The sequence below is a fragment of the Chiloscyllium punctatum genome, chromosome 40, assembly GCF_047496795.1.
Source record: "Chiloscyllium punctatum isolate Juve2018m chromosome 40, sChiPun1.3, whole genome shotgun sequence".
NCBI classification, from domain to species: domain Eukaryota; kingdom Metazoa; phylum Chordata; class Chondrichthyes; order Orectolobiformes; family Hemiscylliidae; genus Chiloscyllium; species Chiloscyllium punctatum.
Window position 1 is genome coordinate 29,089,020 of NC_092778.1, and position 27,942 is coordinate 29,116,961.

The 27,942-nt window shown below is 51.9% G+C and overlaps 1 pseudogene; it reads left to right on the forward strand.

The window, feature by feature from the left end:
* On the forward strand, positions 1-27,690 carry LOC140464792 (filamin-A-like; annotated as a pseudogene).
* Positions 27,691-27,942: the final 252 nt, after the last annotated feature.

The following is a 27,942-nucleotide window of genomic DNA, read 5'->3' on the forward strand; positions in this document are numbered from 1 at the left end:
ATGCCGTCGAAGTTAACAGCTAAACCTGATATTGTGGACAATAAGGATGGCATCGTGACTGTCAGTTTTGCCCTGACTGAGAACGGTCTGCACGAGATGGTCATCAAGTGTGATGGGAACCAAATCCCAGGTGAGGGCGCGTGGCACTGTCGGAGTGTCAGTGCTGAGGGAGTGCCACACTGTTGGAGAGTCAGTGCTGATTGAGTGGGCAGTGTCGGAGGGGTGAGTGCTGAGGGACTGCCGCAGAGTCAGAGAGTCATTGCTGAGGGAGTGCTGCATTGTCAGACGTTCGGGACTGAGGGAACAGGCACTATCGAATAGGTCAGTGTTTTCTCCTAATTCGCCTACTCCCTGTTTTAACCTCCACCCTGTTGGTCTGTTTTTCACCGCTCACACTCACCTTTACAATCCTTTTCCCTCCTTGAAAGTTTTACCAAAAACATAGTGCAAGAACCAGCTTGTTTTTGGGAGATGGCTCCGAGTGACAGGGGTGCCCAAAGTGGCTAAAGTAGCAAGAGCAAATGGATGGTAAAAACTGCTTGTGTAAAGATAATGAGTCCCACAGTGAGCAGAGACCACTTACCGGAATAACCTCGAGGATTGTGGGAAAGGCTGAGAAGTTGAATAAGCATTTTGCATTGTTCTTCACTGCGAAAGACAGCAACAGCTCCTATAAATTCCTGCTGATTTAGGATTGAGAGAACAGTCCCAGGAGTTTTTATTGTTGTTGCCTCGCTGCAATAGTCAGCTTCAGTTCCTATTTCATTTCCCTTGTTATCAGGGAGTCCTCTGCTGTTTTACGTGGATGTTGTCATCAGCGGACATGTCAAAGCCTATACTCCAGGCTTTATTCACGGAGTGGTCAATAAGCCGGTCCTTTTCACTGTTGACACCAAACATGCTGGGGAGGGTGAGTCTCTCACGATAGATTCCGGGAACCAAACACCAACCCACACTCCCTCCCGACCTCTTTTCGGTCTTGCTTTTTTATGCTCTCCCACTCTCTCTCTCTCTCTCTCTCTCTCTCTCTCCCTTTGTCTCTGTCTCTGTCTCTGTGTCTCTCTGTCTCTGTCTCTCTCCTTTCTGGATCTGTCTCTCTCCCTCCCCGTCTCTCTGTCTTTATCTCTCTCTCTGTAACTCTCTCTCTCCCTCTCTCTCTCTTTCTCTCTTCCCCATCTCTGTCTATGCCTCTCTTTCTCTGTCGCCGTCTCTATCTCTCTCTCTCTCTCTATCTATCTATCTATCTATCTATCTATCTATCTATCTATCTATCTATCTATCTATCTATCTGTCTGTCTATCTTTCTATCTATCCAAATCTATCTCTGTCTGTGTCTTTCTGTCACTGCCTCTCCCTATGTCTCTCTCTCTCTTTTTATCTATCTCTCACTATCCATCTCTCTGTCTCTCTCTGTTTCTGTCTCTTTCTCTCTCTGTCTCTTTCTCTCTCTTCACCCCCCACCCCATGTTGCTACAATGTTTGCCATGTTCCTCTTTACACTCCTGCTCCCTCTTCCTCGTGTTCCTGATAATGTCCCGTTTCCTGCAGGTGGCCTGGCCCTGGAGATCGACGGGCCCTCCAAAGCCGATAACAGCTGTACGGTCAATAAGGGTGGGACCTGCACAGTCTCCTAACTGCCCGTTCTTCCCGGAGACCACAACATCCTGGTCAAGTACAACGACGAATACACTCCAGTGAGGCCGTTCATAGCCACAATCACCGGTAGGGAGGCTCTTTCATGCTGCTCGAGGCCTTAGGTCTTATCACCTTGCTGTGTCAACTGTGACCCTCGGCCTGCTGTAATTCACACCTCCCCCCTTCAAAAGGGGAGACCAGGAACGAACGTTAAAGTAGCCTCTAAACCATTTATTGGGGAGAGGCCATTCTGCTCAACTGCACCAAGGCTGGCTCACACAAGCCTCCTCTGGTCATGTTTTGCATTCTGTTTTTTTTTTAGGATCTGGGAATGAGCAGAGCCTATTGTTTACTCAGTTATTACCAGATGATTCTGGCTGCCCATTCAGGTTGTTGGCGCTGACCACATACGTTTATGTTGTCGAATTGAATTACTTCCGTGTTGTCTCGGGCGTTTGAGCAGAAGTTGGAGATACTCTCCTCCTTTTTATGTTGATTTTCTTCTCGACTGAAGTCTTCTTTGTGTGACCATCCCAGGAGACGGCTCCAGCTGAAGGTGGTCTCCTCGATGGACATATCCCTGGACATCAGTGAAACGGACATCAGCCAGCTGGTCGCCATGGTCCTTGCTCCCTCTGGCCGCGAGGAAGCCTACTTACTGAAGAAGCTGCCTGCTGGGAATATCAGTAATGACTGCTTCCTCCACTGCGGCTTCCCTAACTCCGGCCTGCACTCCCGACAGCACCCACACCCATATCCCCACTCCCATCCTAACCCTCAGCCTCACCCCATCCCCATTCCAGCACCCACCCCGGCCCCCATCGCCTCCCCCATCCCCACACCCACCCCAAACCCATCCCATAACACACTCCCAATCCCCATCTCCAAACTCCATTCTCAGGAATGGAAGGCGGGGGGTGTAGGAGGTGGGGGGTCAATATGTCGATCGAGTGTGTGGGGGTGGAGGGAGGAGTTGTTGGAGTTGGTGGTCAGTGTGTCAATCGAACGTGGGGTGGAGGGGCTATTCTGTGCCTGGACGGTGTCAATCTTCCCGAGTGCTGTTGGAGCAGCCCCCGTCCAGGGTAAGTGGTGAGTATTCCCTCACCCTCCTGACTTGAGCTTTGTCGATGGTGGGACAGGGCTTTGGGGGGAGAGTTGGGAGGGAGTTACTCGCTGCAAGATTCCCAGTCTCTGACCTACTCTTGGAGCCACAGAATTGATCTGGCTGGGTCCAGTTCAGTTTCTGGTCAATTGTAATCCCCAGGATGTAGATAGTTGGTGTGGGGTGGGGGGGGGGCGGTGGATGCGGGAGAGGGTGGGTGGAATTCACTGATGGTAACAAGGGTTTATTTGTTAGATTCTCTCTTGTTGGAGTTGGTCTCTGCCTAGTCCCTGTGTGGTGTGACTGTTACTTGCTACTTGTCAGCCCAAGCCTGGATATTGTTCAGGATTTGCTGCATTTGAACACAGACTGTTTCAGTATCTGAGGAGCAGCGAATTGTGCTGAATATTGTGCTATCATTAGCAAACGTCTCTACTTCGAACCTTCTGATGGAGGGAAGGTCATTGATGAAGTAGCTGAAGAGGTTGGGCCCAAGATAATACCCTGCGGAACTCCTGCAGAGATGTCCTGCGACTGCTCTGACTGATGTCCAACAACAAAGAGGCTCAGGTCCCTGAAGTGACAGAGTCTGAGTCTGGGCTTTGTGGGTATCAAGAAACTCATGTTCTGTGTCTTGTCCTGACAGGGAGCTCCTTTACAGTGAATGTGACGGGGAGGGACGAGTGAAGTAGAGCATCATTCGGAAGAGGCGAGCCGCGTCAGTGGCAAACGTTGGCAGTCAGTGAGAACTGTGCTTCAAGATTTCATGTACATTGTGATGGTGACGTCTGTCTGTGTGTCTGTTTGTCTGTTGGTGAGTGTGTATCTCTGTCGAGATGAGAGAGGAGACCATGTCTGCTCAGGATTTCAAACTCATATTGTCCCCTGGTCACACTTGAAATTTGCTCCAGCCCCCTACACCCCCTCCCTATCTCTGTAACCGCCTCCAACATCAACACCCCCTCCCTAGCTCTGTCACCTCCACTAGCCTGCTGCACCCCTTCCCTATCCGTGTCAACTCCTGCAGCCCCTACACCCCTCCCTATCTTTGTCACCTCCTCCAGCCCCTACACACCCTCCCTCTCTCTGTCACCTCCTCCAACCCCTATACCCCCTTCCTGTCTCTGTTACCCCCTCCAGTCCCTACAGCTCATCCCCATCTTCGTCATCTCCTCCAGCCCTTACATTCCTCTCTATCTCTATCATCTCCTCCAGCCGCTACCCTCTCCCTATCTCTGTCACTTCCTCCACCCTCCTACTCCCTCCCTATCTCTGTCACCTCCTCCAGCCCCGACACCCCTCACTATCTCTGTCACCTCCTCCAACTCCTACATCCCCTCCTTGTCTCTGTCACCTCCTGCAGCCTCAACACTCTCTACTTATCTCTGTCCCCTGCTATAACCCTCTGGGTTGTGTGTGTTTCTCAGATATGTGGTGTCCGCCTGCTTCATATCTATGTGCCAATGATTGATGTGGACCCTGAGTTCTCCAACTGCCTCCCTCGGCCCCTCCATGTCTTCCTTTATTTCAATGTTTCTCCCTCTCCATCCGTCTGTCCCCCTTTCTCTCTCCCTGTCTGCCTGTCTCTCTCTCTATCTCTATCACCACCACCCAGGCTCTCACCGTTCCCCTCCCTCCTCACTGGAGGATTGGGCTCCCTGTAGCCTTGCTGCAGGTCCCATCCGATGATGCTTTCATGAAGCCCCTTTGGGTCTATGGTCCAACAGGGGTGTTACTGAAATGTAAGGCTGTCTGTTGTCTCCCGCAGTTGGTGACTTCCTGTTGAAGGGCTTTTGCCAGAAAAGTTGACTCACCTCCTGCTCGGATGCTGCCTGATTTGCTGTGCTTTTCCAGCACCACACACTTGATTCTAATCTCCAGCATCTGCTCTCCTCACTTCCACCTTGTTTACTGCCTCACCCAACAGTGTTCCAATGGACGGACTGGAACACACATGCCCCTTGGGCTAATGTCTGGACCCTCTTTCTGCAGGCTTGGCCTCGACCAGATCCAGGCCATTGTTCATCGGAGAGTCAGAGTGTGGCTTTGCAGACTTATCAGGACAACCATTTTACCCCTTTTTTCTTCCCCCTCGTACCCCATTCTTACAGAAATCAACGTGGGTGACATAAAGGCGCAGGTGACCAATCCCAGTGGAAGCGTGCACAATGCAGAGATCATGGAGGGCGAGAACCACACCTACAACATCTGCTTTATGCCGACAGAGATGGGTGTCCACATGGTCAGCGTCAAGTACTGGGAGCAGCACGAGTCTTGGAGCTCCTATCAGTTCACGGTCGGACTCGTAGACGAAGGCGGGGTCCAAGTGAGGGCTGCGAGCCCTGGCTTGGAGAGCGCTGCACCTGGAGAACCAGATCGGTCTCACATTCCATCCCCCCATAGGATCGGCCTTACAGTCTCCACCCACAACAAGTAGGACTCACTTTCGAACATCCCCAACAGGGTAGCCTCATGGTCTCCCCCACCACACATTAGGCTTCATGGTCTCCCCCCTGGTAGGCCTCATTTTCCAAACCTCCCTCCACTGGGTGTTTAATGTTGTGATGGATTGTCGGCCATTTCGAGCTGAGATCGGGGGAGAGGCCACAGCATTGAGTGTTTTTGTAAATAAGTCAGATGGGCTAAAGGGGTCCAAGGGTACACTGAAGAAAATATAGGATTGAGTTATTTAATCGTCCGTGATCCTAGAAGCAGGCTAGAAGGCCCGAATGGCCTCCAGCTGCTGCTGTTATCTCTGTTTTTATTCTGTGGACTGGTGACTTTTCACTTTATCAAATGGAGGAAGTCTGGCCATTAACTGTGAAGGACTTCCGATCTTCGAGGGTGGAGGATTGGATCTTGGGATTCATGCCCATTGGCTATTTAAGGGGTGGGGGAGGCTGGGAGGGAGGGTGAGTTGGAGGGAGGAGGGGGACAGTCTGCCCATAGCCCATCTCTGAGGTTATGTCCTGTGGAATGGGGATGGGCTATGGCCTGAATGGACACTCTGAGGGGTCATGCTTTGGGAGTGTCCTGGGATATGACGTGGGGGAGTAGCGTATGGCGAGGTTTGAGCACATTGTCTGTACCAGCTCCCTCCGTTCAGGCTGGGCATATTCAGAATGTGAGTCTCTAACAGACACATACCCCCCACGCACAGACATAGACACACAGACACAGACACACACAGACACATACACAAACACTCAGACACACACGTGTATATACACGCACACACAAAGACGCACACAGACGCACACAGAGACAACACACGCACCCACACGCGCACACACAGACACGCACACAGACACACACACACAGGGACACACACACATACACACACACACACACACAGACACATACATTCTCCCAGACACTCACACTGGTTCCATTTTATTGATTTGTTTTTTACTCTTTGTTCCCGCTCACTCTCTCTCTGCACCTCCGTCTGCCCGCCAACTCCATTTTTGTCTCCCCTCAGTTCTCTCCGTTTCCACGCCCTGCCCCGCATGAGTACCCTTTCCCTCTCCCTCTGTCTGTGTCACTTATGTCTCATTCCCACATTGTCTCTGCCTGTTTCCTGTCTCCACTTCCCCGCTCTTTCTGTGTCTCTCACTTGCTCCCTCTGTCCGTTTTCACACCCCCACCCCCACCCCCTAGCTGAGTTCAGTATTTGGACCCGTGAGGCTGGAGCTGGTGGTCTGTCAATCGCAGTCGAGGGTCCCAGCAGAGCGGAGATTGCCTTTGAAGACCGTAAGGATGGATCATATGGAGTGTCTTAGATCGTCCAGGAACTGGATAAGGGCCAGGGCGAGGGCACAGTCAGATGGGGGCAATCGAGGGAGGAATGGGGACAGAGGAGAGGGGAGTGTGTGGACAGAAGAGGGGGGAATGTGTGGGAAGATGGGCTGAATGGGGACAGAGGAGGGAGGTGTGGATAGAGGACCGGGAAATGTGGAAGGGGAGGGAGAATGGGGGAACACTTGCACAGGGGAGTGTGGGAGGTTTGAATTGGGAGAAGGAGTATGGATTCTTGGGGTAGGGGATTGGGAGGAAGATTGAGAGAGGGAGAGGGTTGCTCCCAGTTGGGTGAGGGGAGGAGGGCGAGGGTCAGAGTAGGGAATGTGAAGGCGTAGAATTATCCCTGTCACGTTCTCAAGTCACTCTCTCTGTGTCTCTCACGACCCCTCTCTGTCGCTCTCCCCACTCATCTCTATCCCTCCTCTAATGCCCCCCTCCCCCTCTCCCCCATCGCACCTCCTCGCCTGCAGGTGACTACGAGGTGTCGATCAAGTTTAAAGAGCAACACATTCCTGACAGCCCGCTTATAGTTCCCATTGCCGGTCTCTCTGATGAAAGTCAGCATCTCACTGTTATGATCCTTCAGGTGAGGCGCTGGCATAAATCACCTTACCTTGCTTCCCCAGCGATCTAACCACTCCCTCCACGAGGTTGGGTTGATGCAGTGTCATCCCGGCCTGGGGTCGGAGAGGGTGAAGTGTGTCACCTGGGTCTTGGTTGTGGGTTCGGGGAGAGTTTAGTCCCTCCCTTGGGAGTCTCCCATCCCTGAGGAGATCCATCACTGATCCCTGTCGGGAATATGATCAGCGTTTGTGGGATGAAGGCGTCTATTCCTGGGCTGCGTTCATTATCCGCCCGTAATTGCACCCGAGGGCGGTTAGGAGCCCACCGTGTTGCTGTGGGTCAGGAATCACGTGCAGGCCAGAGCGGGTAAAGAAACGTTCGTGATCCAGTTGGGTTTTCCTGATGATCCATCCATGGTCATCTTCAGATCTAGTGGGTGGGGTGGTTTTATGGGAAACCTTCCGGGGTGGAGGGACCTAATTGGTGAACCCTTGGGAGGGGGGCATTACTGTGGAACCATCTGGGGTGCAATGGGAGGCCTTATTGGGGAACCTTCTGTGGGTGCAGTGCGAGGTCTTATTGTGAATCCTCTTAGTAGAGTGGGGGAGGCCATTTTGGGGAAACATTTGCTGGGTGGTGTTGGGAGGCCATTTTGGGGAATCCGCTGTATGGGGGAAGCCTTATTGGGAAACGCTGTAGGGGAGGGGAGGCCTTATTGGGGAACAATCTGGTGGGGAGCCCATGTTGGCGAAACCTCTGGTGGGAATGAGGAGGCTTATTGGGGAAGCCTCTTGGTGGGAGTTTGATGGTGGGTGTTTATTGGGGAACCAACAGGAGGCAGTTTGCAGATCGAGGGGAAGTTGCTGGTCTGTTGAGGTTTGTTGGTGTGTTCCTCCCACATCTTTGCTGAAGCTCCCTAACATTGACCGGACCGTGTGTACATTCCCCTACTTTCCCCTCTCTTACCGACCCCGACCCTATCATCCCCTACACTTCTCTCCCCTCCCTACCATATCCCCTCCCTTCCCCTCACCTCCCCTCACGTCTCCTCCCTTGACCCCACTCAACCCCTACCCCATCCATTGCTCCCCTGATGGGTTGAAGGTAAAGAGGGAGGTGCATAAATGAAGACGTGAGCATTGGAATAGCGCCAGTCTGAGCTCAGGCAGTGTTTTTTGAGGGAGAGCGCAGCGGGGTATCTGCTTCATTCAGGATGTACAGCCTGGTCATTGAGCTCCCTCTTTATGTCTCGATCCACACTCCTCATCAGGTACGTTGCCCAGAGTGAGGAATCTCGGCCATCACAGTGTGCTGTTCCCTAGTTATTGCTGTGGACTATGCTAATGAGACTCTCCTTGTTCAACGTGGGTCGGGGTGGTGTGTCAGGCAGTGAGGGGCGGGGTTGGGACAGAATTAAGGGAAACGGGGCAGAGGCATGCTCATCCTGATGCTGTTCGCTACCAGCTCAAGCTCCTCAATCTACAGAGTCCAGAGGCTTCCCTCAGAGAGAAACCTTTCACCCACATGTAGACAGACTCCTCCTCCAGCCCCCTACACCTCCTTCAGCACCCTACTCCCCTCCCTACCTCCATCACCTCCTCCAGCGCCCTACACCCCGTCCCTATCTCTGTCCCCTCATCCAATCCCTACATCCCCTCCCTATCTCCGTGCCCTCCACCAGCCCCTACGGCCCCTCGCCAGCTCTGTCACCTCCTGCAGCCCCTACACCCCTCCCTCTCACTGTTCCCCTCCTCCAGCCCCTACACCCCTCGCCATCTCTGTCACCTCCTGCAGCCTCCACAACACCTCCCTATCTCTGTCAACTCCTCCCACTCCTACACGCCCTCCCTATCTCTGTCACCTCCTCGAGCCCCTATACCCGCCCCATCTCTGTTACCTCCTCCATTCCCAGCGCCCTCGCCCTTTCCCAATCACCTCCTCCAGCCCCTACACTCCCTCCCTATCACCATTACCTCCTTCAGCCCCTACCCCCTCTCTATCTCTGTCCCTTCCTCCAATCCCTACAACCCTCCCTAGCTCTGACACCTCCTCTAAGCCCTACACCGCCTCCCTATCTCCATTACCTTCTACAGCCCCCTCCCCCTCTCTAAATTTGTCCCCTCCTCCAATCCCAACACCCTCTCCCTACCTCTGTTACGTACTCCAGCCCCTACACCCTCCCCATCCTTGTCCCCTCCTCCAGACCAACACCACTTCCCTATCGCTGTCACCCCCTCCAGCCACTACACCCCGTCCCTATCTCTGTCACCCCCTCCAGCCCCTACACCCCCAGCCAACTTGTCACCTCCTCCAACCCCTACACCCCCTCCCTATCTGTATCACCTCCTCCATCCGCTACACTCCCTCCCTGTCTCTTTACGTCCTCCAGTCCTAACACCCCTCCCTATCTCTGTCACCTCTTCCAGCCTGTAAACCCCCATCTCTGTCACGACCACCATCCCCTAAATCCCCTCCCTGTCCCTGTCACCTCCTCCAGCCACTACACTCCCTCCCAAACCCTGTCACCACCTCTTTTCCCTACACCCCCTCCCTATCTCCATCTGCTTCTCCATCTCATCAACACCCTGGTGAATACCATTGATCACAAACTGAGCTCGAACCCAGCCAGATCAATACAGTAGCTACAGGAGCAGGTCAGACGGGGGGAATCCTGCAGCGAGTAACTCCACTCCTGACCCTCCCTCCTAAAGCCCTGTCCCACCATCGACAAGGCACACGTCAGGAGGTTGTGGGAATAGTCCCCACTTTCGCTAGACGGGGGTGGCTCCAACAATGCTCGAGACATTCAACACTGACACCCCGACTCGCACTGACACCCCGACTCGCACTCACACTCTCCATCCCCACACTCGATCGACAAACTGACACTGACATTCAACACTCACTTACTCCATCCCCCACGCACTTGACCGACACACTGATCCCCACCTACAACACACCCTCCCTCCACCCCCTCCCACACTCGATCGACACACTGACCCCCAAATTCAACACTCACTCCCTCCACCCCCTCGCACTTAATCGATACACTGACCTTCACCGTCAGCACTCCCCCCACCCCCACACTCGATCGACACACTGACCCACACTTCCAACATTCCTTCCCTCCAACTCCGACAGCAGTGCGTACCATTACAAGACACACTGCAGCCACTCACCGAGGTTCCTCTGACAGCACATTCCAAATCTCCCTTCTCTACACCCTGCACTGGGTGGGGGTAGCAGCAGGTACATAGGGGACACCATCCCCTGAGGGGACAGCAGATACAATGGGGGATACCACCCCCTGAGATTTCTCTCCGAGCCCACCTCACACCATCCCAATCGGGAACGATATAGGCCATTCCTTCAATGTCAAAGGAGACAGAATCCTGGAACTCACGCCCTGACGGTGCAAGCTGCGGGATCTCCCTTCAATAAACGGGGGTGAGGGTTGAACTGCAGCTCGCCCCCACCTTGTCAAGGGGCAATCGGTGATGATTGATCCATGTAAGTCCGAGACGGGGGAATATCTTGCCGAGAGATGGACTGACCTTTCACTTTGAGGCTGTGTCAGAGAACGATGATCTCCTTCAGAGCAGAAGGTGAAGCTCACGTCCGGTGAAAACGTTAAAAACCCCAACAAATAACAGCTTTCTGATTCCTTACGCCTTGATTCAATCTCCCCCTGTAAACTCCCCTGCTGTGAGGAGATGGGACCCAGCTTGTCCTAGTCTCCATCCACGGCCCTGTTCCTGTGGAATGGGGCCGTGGGAGGTCTAGGTTTCAGGCCTGGTCCTCAGGTCCCTGGGCTCCCTTGGCAGGGGTGGGGGGTGGGGGCGTGATGGTGGTCGCGCGTGGTACTGTTAATCTCTACAATGCTGTGTTGTGATTCCAGGAGCCAGAGCTGAAGGAGAACCATCCAGCATCCTTTGCAGTCAGCTTAAACGGAGTGAAGGCAGTGATTGACACAAAGGTGCACAGTCCATCTTAAGCTCTCCAAGAATACTGTGTCTCTGAGATGGTAGAAGGTACTTCAACTGAGAGCCACGGGGTATTACGTACTGTAAAGCTCCCTCTACACCGTCCCCATCAATCGTTCCCAGGGACAGGGACAGCATGGGGTTAGATACAGAGTAAATCTCTCTCTACCCCATCCCCATCAAACACTCCCAGGGACAGTACGGTGTTAGATATTGGTTAAAGCTCTCTCTACAACATCCCATTAAACAGTCCCAGACACAGGCACAGCACGGGGTTAGATACAGAGTAAAGCTCCCTCTACAGTTTCTCCTCATCAAGCACTCCCACGGACAGGGACAGCAGAGGGTTAGATACAGAGTAAAACTCTCAACATATTCTCCCCCCCATGAAACACTCGCAGGACCGGGACAGCACGGGGTTAGACACAGAGTAAAGCTCTCTCTAAACTGTCCCCATGAAACACTCCTAGGAAAGGGACTACTTGTGTTTAGATACAGTGTAGAGCTCTCTTTACGCTGGCCCCTCCATCAAACATTCTGATGACAGGGACAGCACGGGATTCGATACAGAGTAAAGCTCTCTCTACACTGTCCCCACCATCAAACACTCCCAGGGACAGGGACAACACTGGGTTAGATGCAGCCTAAAACTCTCGCTACACTGCCCCCCCCCCCCATCAAACACTCCCAGGACAGGGACAGCACGGCGTTAGATACACAGTAAAGCTTCCTCTACCCTGTCCCCATCAAACACTCCGAGGACAGGGAAAGCATGGGGTTAGGTACACAGTAAAGCTCTCTCTACACTGTCATCCCGTCAAACATTCCCAAGACAGGGACAGCACAGGGTGAGATACAGAGTAATGCTGTCTCTACACTGTTCCCATCAAACAGTCCCAGGACAGAGACAGAACGGGGTTAGACTCAGAGTAAAGCTTCCTCTACACTGTCACCCATCAAACACTCCCAGGGACAGGGACAGCACGGGGTTGGATGCAGAGTAAAGCTTCCTCTGCACTGTCCCCCTATCCAATAGTTCCAGGGCAAGATCAGCACGAGGTTAAATACAGAGTAAAGCTCTCTCTCCATCTCCATTGTTTTGTGTGTGTCTGTTCACATCTGGTCTTTGGTAAGCCCTCTCCGATTCTGTTCCAGATAAATACGCTGTTTGCTTTATCCCGCAGGAGCACCGGATTTATCTGATTGATGTGAACTTCACATTCCTGGAAGCCCCTTAAAGATCCGAGTGTGAGAGCCATATCAGGCTGGTGACCCAGGAATGGTGTCTGCATCTGGTGCTGGTCTCAACCGAGGACACACTGGTGAGAGACCATCACCTGATGTTTCACTGCCTCCACCTCGTCACCCCTCCTCCCTGTCTCTCCCTCCATTTCTCTGTCTCTTTCTGTCTCACTGTTTCTCTCGATCACACATCCCTCTGCATGCTTTTTCCCTCTCACTCTGCACCCCTTTCCTCTCTCCTCCTCTTCCATCTATCTGCATCCGCCCTCCCTCTCTCTCCTTCACCCCTTCCCTCTCGCTCCATCACCCTCTTCCCACTCTCTCTGCTCACCCCTTTCCCTCACGCTCCTTCAGCCCCTTTCCCGCTCCCACCTTCACCATCCTTCACTCTATCTCCTTCAACCCCCGTTCACTCTCACTCCATCACCTCCTTTCCCTCTCTCTCGTTCAACCCCCTCCCCTCTTTCTCCATCGCCACCCCTCCCTCTCGCTCCTTCACCCCACTGCCGTCACTCTACATCAGTCCCTTCCCTCTGTCTCCATCACTACCCCTTCCTTCCCTTTCCTTCACCCCTTCCTTCTCGCTCCATCACCCCTTCCGTCTCTCCCCCTCACCACGCTTCCCTCTCTCTCTTTCAACCCCTTCCCTTTCTCTCGTTCACCCCTCCCCTCTCTCTCCATCACCCCCTTCCCGCGCTCTCCAAAATTCCCCCTTCCTTCTCTTTCCTTCACCCCTTCCCTCACGCTATCACCCTCTTCCCTCTCTCTGCACCCCCTTCCCTCCCTCATGGCACCTCCCTTCACTCACTCTCCAACACCACATTTACTCTCTTTCCTTCACCCCTTCCCTCTAACTCCATCACGCCCCCTTCCCTCTCTCTGCTTCACACCTTCGTTCTCTACGCTTCAAACACCCATACCTCACGCTCCTTCACCCCTTCCCTCTTGCTCCTCCACCCCTTCCCTCTCCCTCCTTCACCCCTTACCTCTCTCTCCTTTACAACCCTTCCCGCCCTCTCCATTACCGCCTTCTCTCTCTCCTTCACACCCTTTCCATCTCTCTCCATCACTATCACTACCTCTCACTCCTTCACCCCCCTTCCCTCTCTCTCGATCACCCCTTCCCTGTCGCTCCATCACTCCTCCCCACTCTCTCCTTCACCCCTTCTCTCTCTCTCGTTCACATCCTTTCTCTCTCTCTACATCACTACCCCTCCCTCCCGCTCCTTCACCCCGTCCCTCTCTCTCGAACACCCCTTCCCTCTCGCTCCTTCACCCGCTTCCCTTTCTCTCAATCACCCCTTCCCTCTCGCGCCATCACGCCCTTCCCACTCTCTCTGCACACCCTCTTTTCCCTCTCTCCTTCAACCCCCTTCCCTCTCTCTCCTTCACACCCCTTCCATCTCTCTCCGTCACCACATTCCTTCTCACTCCATCACTCCCCCTTGCTTCTCTTTCCTTCACTCCAATTCCCCCTCGTTCCATCATCCGCTTTCCTCTCTCCTACAAACCCCCTTCCTTCTCACTCCATCACCTCCGTTCCCTCTATCTCCTTCACACCCCTTCGCTCTCTCGCCTTCATCCCCCTACCCTCTCACTCCATCAACTCCCTTCCCTGTCTCTCCTTCACCCCTTCCTCTCTCTCCATCACGCCCCCTTCCTTCTCTTTCCTTCACCACTTCCACTCTCTCCCTCACTCCCCTTTCCTTCTCTTTTCTTCACCTGCTTCCCTCTCACTCCATCATCCTCTTGCCTCTCTGTCTCTGCACACCTCTTCCCTTTCTCTCCTTCATCCCCCTTCCCTCTCTCTCTGCATACCCCCTTCCCTCCCTCTCCTTCATCCCTTTCCTCTCTCTCCATTACCCCTTCCTCTCTCTCCATCACGCCCCTTTCCTTCTGTTTCCATCTCCTCCTTCTCTCTCACTTCATCACCCTCTTCCCTCTCTCTGCACGCCCCCTTCCGTCTCTCTCCTTCTCCACATTCCCTCTCCCTCCTTCGTCCCCTTCCCTCTTTCTGCGCACACTCCCTTCCCTCTCTCTCCTTCACCCCCTTACCTCTCTTTCCATCACCGCCCCTCCCTCTCACTCCTTCACCCCTTTCCTCTCTCGCCATCACACCTTCCTCTCTCTCCATCGCACACCCTTTATTCTTTGCCTTCACCCCACTTTCCCCTCTCTCTGTACCCACTTCCCTCTTTCACGGCACCTCCCTTCCCTCGCTCTCCATCAACCCCTTCCCTCTCTCTCCATCATCCCTTCCCTCTCTCTCCATACCCACTTCCCTCTCACTCCTTCACTCACCCTTCCTTCTTGCTCCTTCACCCCCTTCCCTCTTTCTCCCTCCCCTTCCCATCCGCTCCTTCATCCCCTACCCTTTCACTCCATTAACTCCCTTCCCTCTCTCTCCTTCATCCCTTTCCTCTCTCACCATCACCCCTTCCTCTCTCATCATCACGCCCCCTTCCTTCTCTTTCCTTCACCCCCTTCCCTCTCACTCCATCACCCTCATCCCTCTCTCTCTGCACACCCCCTTCACTCTCTCTCCTTCACCACCTTCCCTCACTCTCCTTCATCCCCTTTCTTCTTTCTCCACACACCCTCTTCCCTCTCTCTCCTTCACCCCTTTACCTATCTTTCCATCACCACCCCTCCCTCTCGCTCCTTCACCCCTTTCATCTCTCTCCATCACCCCTTCCTCTCTCTCCATCACTCCCCTTCTCTTTCCTTCAACCCCTTCCCTCTCATTCCATCACCCTCTCCCTCTCTCTCACTGCACACCGTCTTCCCTCTCTCTCCTTCACCATCTTCTCTCTCTCTCCTTCAAACCCCCTTTCCCTCTCACTCCATTACTTCCCTTCCCTCTATCTCCTCACACCCGTTCCCTCTCTCTCCTTCACCCCCTTCCCTTTCTCTCCAACACCTCCTCACCTCTCTCTCCATCACTCCCCCTTTATTCTCTTTCCTTCAACCCCCTTTCCCCCTGTCTATGCACCCCTTCCCTCTCTCCCGGCTCCTCCTTTCCCTCGCTGTCCATCACCCCCATTTTATCTCTGTCCTTCACCCCCTTCCCTCTCTCTCCATCAAACCCCCTTCGCTCTTTCTCCTTCACCCCCTTCGCTCTCGATCCTTCAACGCCCCCTTACCTCTTGCTCCATCACCACCTTCCTCTCTCTCCTTCGCCCCCTTTCCTTCTTTCTCCTTCACCCCATCCCTCTCTTTCCATCATCACTTCCATCTCTCTCCGTCACCCACCTTTCTTCTCTCTTCTTCAGTTCCCTCTCTCTCCTTCTCCCCTTCCCCCTTTCCCTCTCTCTCCATCACGTCCCCTTCCCTCTCTTCATCATCCCCCTTCTGCCTCTCCCATTCACCCCTTCCTACTCTCTACTTCACCCCCCTCTCTCTCCATCACTAACCCCTCCATCTCGCTCCTCACACCCCTTCCATCTCTCTCCAAAACCACAATTTTTCTCACTCCAGTACTCCCCCTTGCTTCTCTTTCCTTCACCCCACTTCCCTCTCACTCCATCACGTCCCTACCCTCTCTCTCCTTCACCGCATTCCCTTTCTCTCCATCGCTCCCCCTTTATTCCCTTGCCTTCACCCCACTTTCCCTTCTCTCTGTACCCCCATTCCCTCTCTCACGGCACCTCCTTTCACTGGCTCTCCATCACCCCCTTCCCTCTCTCTCCATTATCCCTTCCCTCTTGCTCCATCACGCCCCCTTTCCTCTATCTCTTTCACCACACTTTACTCTCAATCCATCCCCCCCTCTCCTTCATCCCCTTCCCTCTCTCTCCATCACCCACCTTCCCTCTCGCTCCTTCACTCTCCCTTCCCTCTCTTTCCTTCACCTCCTTGGTCTCGCTCTGCACCCCATTTCCCACACGCTCCTTCACCCCCTTCCCTCTTTCGACCTCGCCTTCCCTTTCTCTCGTTCAGCCCCATTCCCTCTCTCTCCATCACCAAATTCCCTCTCGCTCCTTCTCCCCTTCCCCTCTCTCTACACAACCCTTCCCTCTCTCTCCTTCACCCCATTCCTCTCTTTCCATCAAACTTTCCTCTCTCTCCATCATTCCCCTTTCCTTCTCTTTCCTTCACTCACTTCCCTCTCACTCCATCATCCTTTTGACTGTCTCTCTGCACACCCCCTTCCCACTCTCTCCTTCACCACCTTCCCTCTCTCTCCTTCATCCCCTTCCATCTCTCTCTGCACACCCCCTTCCCTCTTTCTCCTTCACCCCTTAACTCTTTTTTCCATCAGCACGACTCCCTCCCGCTCCTTCGCCCCTTTCCTCTATCTCCATCACCCCTTCCTCTCTCCATTACTCCCCTTCCTTCTCTTTCCTTCACCTCTTCTCTCTCACTCCATCACCATCTTCCCTCTCTCTCTGCACACCCTGTCCCCTCTCTCTCCTTCACCACCTTTCCTCTCTCTCCTTCAACCCCCTTCCCTCTCACTCTATCACTTCCCTTCCCTCTATCTCCTTCACACCCCTTCCCTCTCTCTCCTTCACCCACCCTTCCCTATCTCTCCAACACCCACTTCCCCCTCTCCCTATCACTCTCCCTTTATTCTTAATCTTTCACCCCCGTTCCCTCTGTCTCTGCCCTCTCTTCCCTCTCACGGCATCTCCCTTCCGTCGCTCTCCATCACTCCCATTTCCTCTCTCTCCATCACCCTCTTCCCTCTCTCTCTCTTCCAGGCCACTTCCCTCTTTCTCCTTCACCCCCTTCGCTCTCTATCCTTCAACACCCTTACCTCTTGCACCATCAACCCCTTCCCTCTCTCTCCTTCGCCCCCGTTCCTTTTGTCTCCTTCACCCCTTCCCTCTCTTTCCTTCACTCCCCTTCCCTCTCTCTCCATTACCCATTCCCTATCTCTCCATCACCCCTTCCCTCTTGCTCCATCACGCCCCCTTCCCACTCTCTCCTTCACCCCGCTTCCCTCTCTCTCCTTCATCCCCTTATGTCTCTCCCCTTCATCCCCTTCCTCTCTCTCTGCATCCCCTTACCTCTGTCTCCCTCCCCTTCCCTCTCTCTCCTTTATCCCCTTCCCTCTCTCTCCATCACCCACTTGCCTCTCGCTCCTTCAACCCGTTTTTGCTCTCTCTACACCTCCCTTCCCTCTCACTCTTTCACCCCCTGCTCTCTCACTCCTTCACCCTCTTCCCTCACTCTCTGCATCCCCTTCCCTCTCGGTCCATCACCCTCCCTTCCCTCTGCTTCTTAGCTCCCCTTCCCTCTCGCACCTTCACCGCACTCTCCGCTTCTCCCTCGTTCCTCCCACGCCATCCACTCTCAATACTCTTCCCCCCGCCCCTCCTCCCGGTTACTGGTTGTGTGCCTGGTTATTTTGGTGATAATTTGTAACCCCCTCCCCACCACCTGTGCTCTGCTCCTCAGGACTTCTTGCCGAGTTTATTGTGAACATTCAGAACGCTGGACCAGGGGCACTGAGTGTCACCATCGATGGGCCGTCTAAGGTCACAACGAACTGTGTTGAGTGCACTGAGGGTTACAAGGTGACCTATGCCCCCATGGCTCCTGGAACCTAGCTGATATCCATCAAGTTTGGAGGCCCCTACCACATTGTCAGCAGTCCTTTCAAAGTCAAGGTCACTGGTGATAAGCACATCATAAACACCGGCTTTGGGAAGAGACAGAGAAAGGGCAGGCAGGGTTAGGGGGAGTGAGGCACGGGTTTGGGGGTAGGTGGTGTTGGGATGGAATCACAGTGAGTAGGGCTCACCCCCACAGCTCCCATCTCAAATGGTGGAGGGGACAGAAATAGGGAGAAGGTGTGGCGGTTGAAGGGGGTGACAGAGGTAGTAGGGGATGTAGATGCTGGAGGAGGGGACAGAGATAGGGAGGGGGTGTCGGGACTGGAAGAGGAGACAGAGATAGGGAGGATGTGTAGAGGCTGGAGGAGGTGACAGAGATAGAGAGCGGGTGTAGTGGCTGGAGGAGGAGGAGAAGGCAGAGATAGGGAGAGGATGTAGGCACTGGAGGAGGGGACAGAGACAGAGAGGGGGTGTAGGCGGATGGAGGAGAGGACAGAGATAGGGAGGGGATGTAGGGGCTGGAAAAGAAGGTAGAGCATGGTAGAGGCTGTAGGGGCTGGAGCGGGTGACAGAGTTAGGGACGGGACCTGTTGAGTCTGAACAGTTGTGTAGAAGGACGCTCAGTGCAATGTGAGTCTCTGGGCTGGGCCTGTTTTGGTGTGGGTGGGGGTGGACAGCGTGAGACCTCTCCGTGATGAGCTCACATGGGGGTCCCCATTTAACCCATGAACCTCCCCCAGATATTAGTCATTCAACTTTGAAGTCTTCACTTGTGATTGACGTTGTCTGTGGGCAAGTTAACCTCTGATTTATTTTTTAAACTCGTCCCTACTCTCCATTTGTTCTCTTTCCGTCCTCCCTGCCATGCTCTCACCTCCCCTGCCTTCTCGCCTCCATCCTCAATCCCTTCTCCCCGTCCTCCACCGCTTCATCCTCACTTCCTCCTAACCTCCTTCCACTCCTCCTGCCTCACTCCCTCCTCATTCCCTCCTCCCCTTCCTCAACCCCTCTGTCCTCACTCCCTCCTCCCCTCCCTCCCCACTCCCTCATCACTCCCTCCTCCCCCTCCTCCCCTCCCTCCTGCCCTCCGTGCTTTCTCCCTGCTCTCCTCCCTCCACCACTCTCTTCTCACTCTCTTCTTCTCTCCCTCCTCACTCCCTCCTCCCCTCTCTCCTCACTCCTTCCGCCAGCCACCCCGGTGGTTCAGTGCAAGGCTGCGTACTTCGTGAGTAATACCCACCGAAATCACGCAAAGGATGTGGGCACCATCTCACAGTCTGCCAGTTTTCACACACGGTGACGACAACTCGCTGTTCTCGCATGCCACACTACCATTCGGCTGCACTCTATGCCATGTCTGTGCTGTAAGAGTAGACAGCCTTCGAGGGAGATGCCACTCAAATCTTCAGAGAACGTGTCCTCGAACGGGGCAGGATGTTCCGCCCGTCTGCAACATTCTTGCTCCGTACCAGCCTCTCCACTGCCTTTCCTTCATCTCTGAACCGCATCTCCAAATCCTTCTCCCTAACTCCCCTTTCCTATATTTTTCCAGCTTTAGACCCCAATCCCAAATGCTTTAACAGGAGCCCTTCAATCACTCCCCATGGGAGCGAGTCCCCATTCACTCCTCTCTCCCTATTAGTGAATCTTCCAATTCTCTCTGTGGGATGATATTTCTTCTGTATTCCCAATTTGGTTTATTTAGGACTGGCATTTCACTGACTCCACTCTCAGTTCCTCAGTGATCCACAACAGAGAGAGAGAGAGACAGAGAGAGACAGAGAGACAGAGAGAGAAAGAGAGACGTGAACATTCAGTGAAATGTTATATCAATGACCTGGCATGATTGCATAATCCGCGAGACTGCAGCTTGGGGAACAGGGTGGTTGTGAACAGATGCTGTTGGAGCTCCTGGGTTTCTCCACATCTGTCTGGTTTTGTTGCAAACATCTCCAAAACTGCCAGTCCAGGATACAGGCCCCAGCAAGCCGCAATATTAAAAACTGTCCCTGGGAGTGTTTGATGGGCGACAGTGTAGAGGGGGCTTTACTATATCCAACCTCGTGCTGTGCTGATACAGATGAGATCACCAGCCATGCCTACTTCAGTTCAATAGGCGCCAAGTCAGGTCTATGCACACACATTCACAAAGCAGGGAGCATCAGAGTGGGCTATCCACCAGCCATCAGTGCCTGAGCTCAGGACACGATTTCCAGTGACATTAGTTGCTTGGGGCTGAGGTTGAATTCCAGGAGCTGCTCAGGAGAGTGCTGGATAAAAGCAGAAAAATACAGAACATGAAGTTTTTAAGATGATGAGTGAAAGAAGTGGGGCATTTCAAAATAGCACATGAGACAGTACAGCACAAGAACAGGCACTTCAGCTCACACGGTTGTGCTGGAAATCAGGCCCAATTCAACTAATCCTTTCTGTCTTACCTTGTTCGATATCCCTCCATTCCTTACATATTCATGAGCTTATTTAAAACTCCCTTAAATATCCTTAGCGTACCAGCCTCCATCACCACTCCAGGCAGCACATTCCAAACTCCTACCACTCTGTGTGTAAGAGCACTTGCTCCTTATATCTTATTTGAACGTACCCCCTCTATCCTTAAATGCATGCTCCCCGCTCCTCAACACACACACACACACACCCTCAGTATGAGACATTTCAACTCTGGGTTGACAGTCAGTATCTTTTCCCAATCTTTGTATCTCATAATTTTACCAACTTCTATCAAGTCTCCTATCAGACTCTGCCACTCTACAAAAAAGAAAGGGAGTTTTTCCAGCCTCTCTTTGTAGCCATTCCATCTAATACAGGCACCATCCTGATAAACCTCTTCTGCACCCTCCCCAAAGCCTCCACATCCTTACTGTAATGTGGTGACCAGAATTGAATGCAATGCTCTAAGTGTGTACGAACCAAAGTCTTACAAAGCTGCAACATGACATCCTGACTGTTGGAGAGTCAATATTAGAGTTGTGCTTAAAAGAACAGCAGGTCAGGCAGCATCCAAGGAGCAGGAAAATCGAAGTTGCGGGCAATCCTGACTCTTGTACTCAATTCCCCGAACAATAAACGCAAGCATGTCACATGCCTTCTTTACCACCATGTCTACTTGCATAGCCACATTCAGGGAGCTATAGATTTGAATCCAAAGATCCCTCTGTACATAAATGCTGATCAGAGTCCTGCCATTTACTGTATACTTCTCCTTAACCTGTGGCCTCCCAAGTTGCAGCACCTGACACTTACCTGAATTAAACTCCATCTACTATTTCTCCACTCGTAATTGCAACTGACCTATATCTCGCTGTATCCTTTGACAACCTTCTTCACCTTCCACAATGCTACTGATCTTTGTATTGTCTGCAAAACTTACTAACCCATCCATCTACATTTCCATCCGTGCACGTATCACAGATTTTATAGTGACAGAGTGTCTTTCAGTGTCTGTGGTGAGGGAAGAGTCTGTGGTAAGGGAAGAGGCATTGACATATGCACTGGAGGTGGAAAAAGGACATTCCAAGTGTTACAAGCCCCAAGTAGGTCAGTCACTAGGTTTCAGACAGAGCTTTAAAAAATATCTGAATAAGCGGAAAACAAGATGAGAATGGAAAAGGAGGGGGGGCGAGGAAGAAACTGCTAAATAGCACCAAAATGGAAGAGGCTGAGTAGATCACAGATCCTGATCGATTGGTTGACTGGACGAATGGATTTCGCGTTTACAACTTCCCCGCCCCCACCACCAGAAAAGAAAACGATGGAAATGTGAGTTTGTCGAACTAAGTTTTTTTTGTAATTCATCATTTGTAATGCAAATACTGTCTTGTGCACGAGAGAGGGATAGGAAAACAGGTAGGGAGTGAGGGAAGGAAGGAAAGACAGTTCCACTGGTGCATGTGCTCGCAAGTGAACTTGTGCTGAACAGCAAAATACACCCTTGGTTAAGAGCACAGCAACTAGAGTTAACGAGCAATTAAACCACGTCCCAATCCCCGACAATACCCAACACCAATCAGAATGCTGACGCTCCTGATCTTCGGGCACCCGGTACGGAGGAGGGAGGGCAGGTCCGAGGACCTCCTCGTGGGTCTGCTCCTGGGCCTGGCCAAACTGGCCATCAACAGGTCCAGGCAGCGGGCCGTGGATGGGGTCGTTAGGGCCGACTGCCTGCCCCTCTTCCGGGGTTACGTTAGAGCCCGGGTGTCCTTGGAGAAGGAGCACGCGGTGTCCACCGACACCCTGGAGTCGTTCAGGGAGAGGTGGGCGCCGCAGGGAGTGGAGTGCATCATTTCTCCCTCCAACTCTATTTTGATTTAGTCCCTACCCTCCCCTTCACTGTTTTGCTCACACAGCATTGCCCTGTGGTTTGAAGGGCAGTGCTTGTCACTGGCCACTCGGGTGTTTTTCATATCTTCCTGGTGGTGGAAATTGAATAAAGATTTGTGCACTTTGTGTCTTTTCACTGTGTCTCACACCTGCACACACACACCATGGGTGCAGGGGATAAAAATAAGCAAAAAAAAAATAAAAAAAAAGTAGAGAGCTTTTTGCTCACACAGCATTGCCCTTTGGTTTGAAGGGCAGTGCTTGTCACTGGCCACTCGGGTATTTTTCATATCTTCCTGGTGGTGGAAATCGAATAAAGATTTGTGCACTTTGTGTCTTTCACTGTGTCTCACATCTACACACAAAAAAAAAGAAAAAAAAAAGAAAGAAGAAAAAAAAAGTCAGAATGCTGACAGCTCACTACTAGGAGATGGCGGATAGGGAGTGATGGTGGAGTGAAAGAGACAGATACACACATAGACAGAGAAACAGCGAGAGAGAGAAACAGAGAGAGAGAGAGAGAAACAGAGAGACAGAGTGAGAGAAACAGAAAGAGAGAAACAATGAGAGAGACACACAGAGAGAGAAACACGTACAGACAGAGAAACAACTTGAGCGAGAGAGAGAGAGCAGATTAGTAAACTGGGTGAGAGGTGGGGCAGGGTGTGAAGAGAGATCACAGTAGTAATTAAATCTCCAGAATTCCAGCCCCTTCTGCTTCCTGCCACCACAACACGCCCCACCACCCTGTGCGCCCACTCGACAAGACAAGGGCGTTTGGGGGATAAGGGGTTAAACAACTAGGGGCCAGAGACAGAAACTTGGTAAAACAGATCAGGGTTTAATTACTGAGTGGGCACGGGGAAGATAACGAGTGTGAAAGCCTTTTAAAAAAAACTATTCTGATTTGTGAAACTTTTACACCCTTCCTTAGACCTACCCACCCCACCATCCAGGAACCACGCACCCCCCCCCCCCCACTCCCCTCCCTCAGTGGAGGGGGAAACAATTTGATGCTTCCTTTGTTGGAGGGGGTCTCGGGGTGAGTAGGAGGGTGAAGAGGCATTTAGTGTGAGTTTACAGGACAGAGATCTGAAAGGGGCTTCGTGGGATATGATTGTCTCCCCATTTGACGAGCAAAATATAACTGCCCTTCTCTTTGAGTCAGTAAGAGACGGTGTACAGCTTGCTGCCAAGGTGTTTCACCAAGACCTCTTCACATGGGACCTTGGGACCTTGCAAGACCCACCAGGAGCATGTTCGAACCTGGAGGGCAGTGGGCACAGTTGGTCAGAGGTTTCCAGTCACAACAACATCCCTCCAATAATCCCCTCTGACTCCTGTTTCGAATCCAGTATGGGATCCAGTTTCCCAACATAGCTTGGATCCCATTGGTTCTTATCCTTTGGACCAGCCTTCCATGACGGACCTTCCCCAAAGCCCGACTGAACTGCGTGTAAAACATTTCAACTGCATAATCCGCATCAATATATTTAGTCCCTTTCTCAAAAAAGCACTGAAACTGTCAGACAGGATCTCCCTCTGAGAAATCCGTGCTGACGATCCCTGGATGAACCCTGCCTTTCCAGGCGTTCATGATCTTGTCACGCAGAGATGTTTCCAATTATTTTCCGATCACAAATGTCAGGAAAAGCTGGCATTTCTTGAATAAAGACATCTCATGAGCTAATCTCTAGTATTCTGGAACATTCACATGTGGCCAGTGTAGTCGGAAATGTTTCTGCCAGGGTCCCTGTAACCTCCTCTGTTATCTGCTAGAACAGCGAGCTATATAACTTGTTAGGCTGTGTACGCTCAAATACCTTGTACTCCTTCAAAATGAAACTGTAGCTCACTCGAGCATTCCATACAGACAATCACACACTACAGTGTCTCATGAAACAGGGACAACACGAGGTGAGAGACAGAGTAAAACTCCATTGACACTGTTCCCCATCAAATACTCCCACGGACAGGGACAGCACTGGTTATATACAAAGTAAAGCTCCCTCTACACTGTCCACCCATCAAACATTCCAAGGGCAGGAACAGCACTGGGCTAGATACAGAGAAAAGACGCTAGTGCACTGTCCCGTTGAACATTCTTAGAGAACATTGTGTTGTCAGAGGGTCAGTGCTGAAGGAGTGGGCACTGTCAGAGAGTCAGTGCTGAAGGAGTGGACACTGTCGGAGTGTCAGTGCTGAGGGACTGCAAACTCGTCTGTTAATGTAGCTCATAATTAAAAATCACACGACATCAGGTCATAGTCCAACAGGTTTATTTCGACATACAACCTTTCTGTTGCCTGACAAAAGAGCAGTGCTCTGAAAGCTTGTACTTGCAAATAAACCTGTTTGACTGTATTCTGGTGCAGTGTGATGATTAACTTTGTTCACCTCTGTCCAACCCAGGGTCCTCCAGATCATATGTAGCTCATGACTGCCATCTCCTGTTGTCTCCGGGGACTGCCCTTTCAGACAAGCTGACAGTAAGAAAGTCTTCATGAGGTTTTGAGGCAGTGTTCACCTGATAGAAGGCGTCCCGATCTGCAGAAGGAGATTTACGAGTTTGTGAATAAAGAGCAGGGAGAGGCCATTCAGCCCCTCCAATCAAATCCCTGATTAATTTCGATTGTGGCTGACCTGATTACTCTACATTTCTGCCCAGCTTCGATAACCTTTCTCCCTTCGCTTTTCTCAATAGTAATCTATCCCTGCCCACATTAAAAATATTCAATTTCACTACCTTTAGAGGCAGCGATTTACAGAGACCTATAATCCAGTCATTCAATGTGCCCTTTCTTGTGGAAAGATATCCCATGGGCTATCTTACAGTATACTGGAACATTCACATGTGGCCAGCTTTGCAGGAAATGTTTCTGCCAGGGTCCCTGCAAACTCCTCTGTTACCTGCCAGAGCAGCGACCAATACAGTTTGTTGGGATGTGTACACTCAAGCACCTTATACTCCTTCAAAATGAAGCTGTAGCTCACTCGAGCATTCCATACAGAACATCACAAACCACAGTGTCCCATCAAAAAAGGGAAAGCACGGTGTTACATAAAGCTCCCCCATCACTGTCCCCCATCAAACACTCCCAGGGACAGGGACAGCACGGGGTTAGATTAAAAGTAAAGCTCCCTGTACACTGTCTCTCCCATCAAACACTCCCACGACAGGGACAGCACGGGGTTAGATACAGCGTAAAGCTTCCTCTACACTGTCCCCCATCAAACACTCCCAGGACATGGACAGCACGGGCTTAGAGAGAGGGTCAAGCTCCCTCTACACTTTCCTCCATCAAACATTCCCAGGAGGCGGACAGAATGGGGTTAGATACAGAGTACAACTCTCTCTGCACTGACCCCCTGTCAAATACTCCCAGGCACAGGGACAGCACAGGGTTCGATACTGAGTAAAGCTGCTTCTGCACTTTCCTGTTGAACACTCGTCGGAGGGTCAGTGATGAGGGAGCAGGCACTGTTAGAGGATCAGCACTGCAGGAGTGCTGCATTGTCTGGGAGTAACTATGACGTTTTGACGTAGTTTTGGACCATAGTTTATGTCGTGCCTCCCCGTTGGCCCCGCCGGAAGCTCACTAGCCCTGGCGACTGTGTGACCAAACAGCTGAGAAAAAGTGCGAGACAGCCGTGGTCCATGTAGACCTGTACTCAAAAAAAATTAGTCTTCCATTATCAATAGAGCAGTTCGGCTGGGACTGCGAGCTGTGATAAGTCATTAAGATGTACATGTCTAAATTCCGCAACAAGGTCCATCTTTGCTCAAACCGAGACATGAGTCTTGAGACGATATCTCTTGCCTTACATGGAGCTGTGACTTGACACCCCTCTCAGGGAACCGGCTCGCGCAGTAACAGGTGACCCAAATAATGTTGAAGAAGAGATAATAAGGGCGGCCCACCTTACGGATGGGCAAACATAACTATCTAAACCTTCTATGACAGAAGTAATCAAAACTCTATACAGGGCACAGGGAACAAAAAGACTGCAACCAAAACTGGCGAGGAGACATCCGAGACAACTGCCTTCATGAAAGGAGTTGTTATCGAGCCAGTATACGACCGAACATCTGGCCCAGAGGTAATTATTCACGACTCCGTCGACGGCCCGTTCTGCAATCATTGCCACACCCTCTTTCCCACGGTGAGCCTGGTCAAGACTCATTTGAGTCAAGTGAACAGAGTGAAGAACATTCTAACAAAATGGTCACGCTGCGAAAAAGCAGGAGAATATCATGCAATCGCCTGCCACCATCTAAAATGCAAAGGCAAAAAACAAACCCCATCAGGGGACTTTGCATGCAGCGCATTTGACCAACGGTTTTCTGCTCAGTCGGGCCTTGGCCAACATGAGAGCACAGACACCCTACTCTGCAGAATGAAAACCGCCTCAAAACTGCACCCAACGTAAAGTCAAGGGCAAACCTGGGAGAACTGATAGCGTTTGTACACAGGAGGAGGTGACACTCCTGAAGGAACTGGAAGCGAGATTTGCAGGATGCAAGTTTATAAATAAATCGATCGCCAGCATCCTTAAATCAAAAACCCGAAAAAAATCTCAGATAAATGCAGACTCCTGGCAAACACCCCGACAGAGGTCCAAACCCCAAACGAGTCAATGACAGGTATCGACTCGCACGAATCATAGGCAGAGAGTGTCCAGGAAAATTCCAACGATCAAAACCTGCGCCAAGCAGCCCAGTCGAAGAATACTGGCTTCAATCCCTAAACACAGGAAGGTAGATGACCAACTTATACAAGCTGAGGAGCTAATGGGCGCGAGGAATGACCCGGACACTCTTGGCCTGGGGTTGGACTATTGGAAAGCATTTCAGATCTGCTAATGAATTGTAGGAAAAGACAGAGAAAATGCAAGAGGCCTCAAAAAGGACCAGGCGAAAAGAGGCAAATAGACCGTTAATAATACCAGAGCCAAAAAACGGTGGGCAGCACGTGCAGCGCTGTTTAGAGCAACACAGCAGCTCTAGAAAACTAACAAGCGCCAACTATCTCGCGAGATTATGGGGGCGCCTACCTCATCCGCTTGTCCTTTCTCAAAAGAGGAATTGGAGACATGTTTCTGTGAAAAACTGTGATCACCAAACCAGAAATCGAACATAAATAAGTGTGTATCATACACCGGTAAAGTTCATAACGGGTCCTTGATGAAACCCATCGAGGCAGAAGAAGTTGAAGTTGCCATCCAGGGGATAGATGAGACCACTGCCGCTGGACCAGACGGCCTGAAACTGCACGACATAAGAGCAATCCATGAACAAGTTGCAAGTTGTCTATGGCTAAATTCAAGCACAATACTGGATTCACTCAAGAAGAGTCGAACGGTCTTGATTCCTAAATGCGTCGAGAAAGACCGCCTGAAAAGAATTGACAACTGGCGGCCAATAACAATAGTCCAATGCGGCTGCGACTGTTCACGAAAATAATGGCAAAACGCCTTCGTGACACAGTCGAAGTAAACCCCAGGCAAAAGGGGATCATGGTAGCCACTCCCGGATACAATGAAAACATTGTCATCCTTGAAAACATCATTAAGGGAGCTAAACATAACCGCAATGACCTGACAGTTGTCTTTGTCGATCTGGCGAAAGCGTTCGACTCGGTTGGCCACAAACTATTAATCAAAGCATTGCACAGAGTACAAATTCCCAAAGACCTCGACACTGGCAACTCAACAG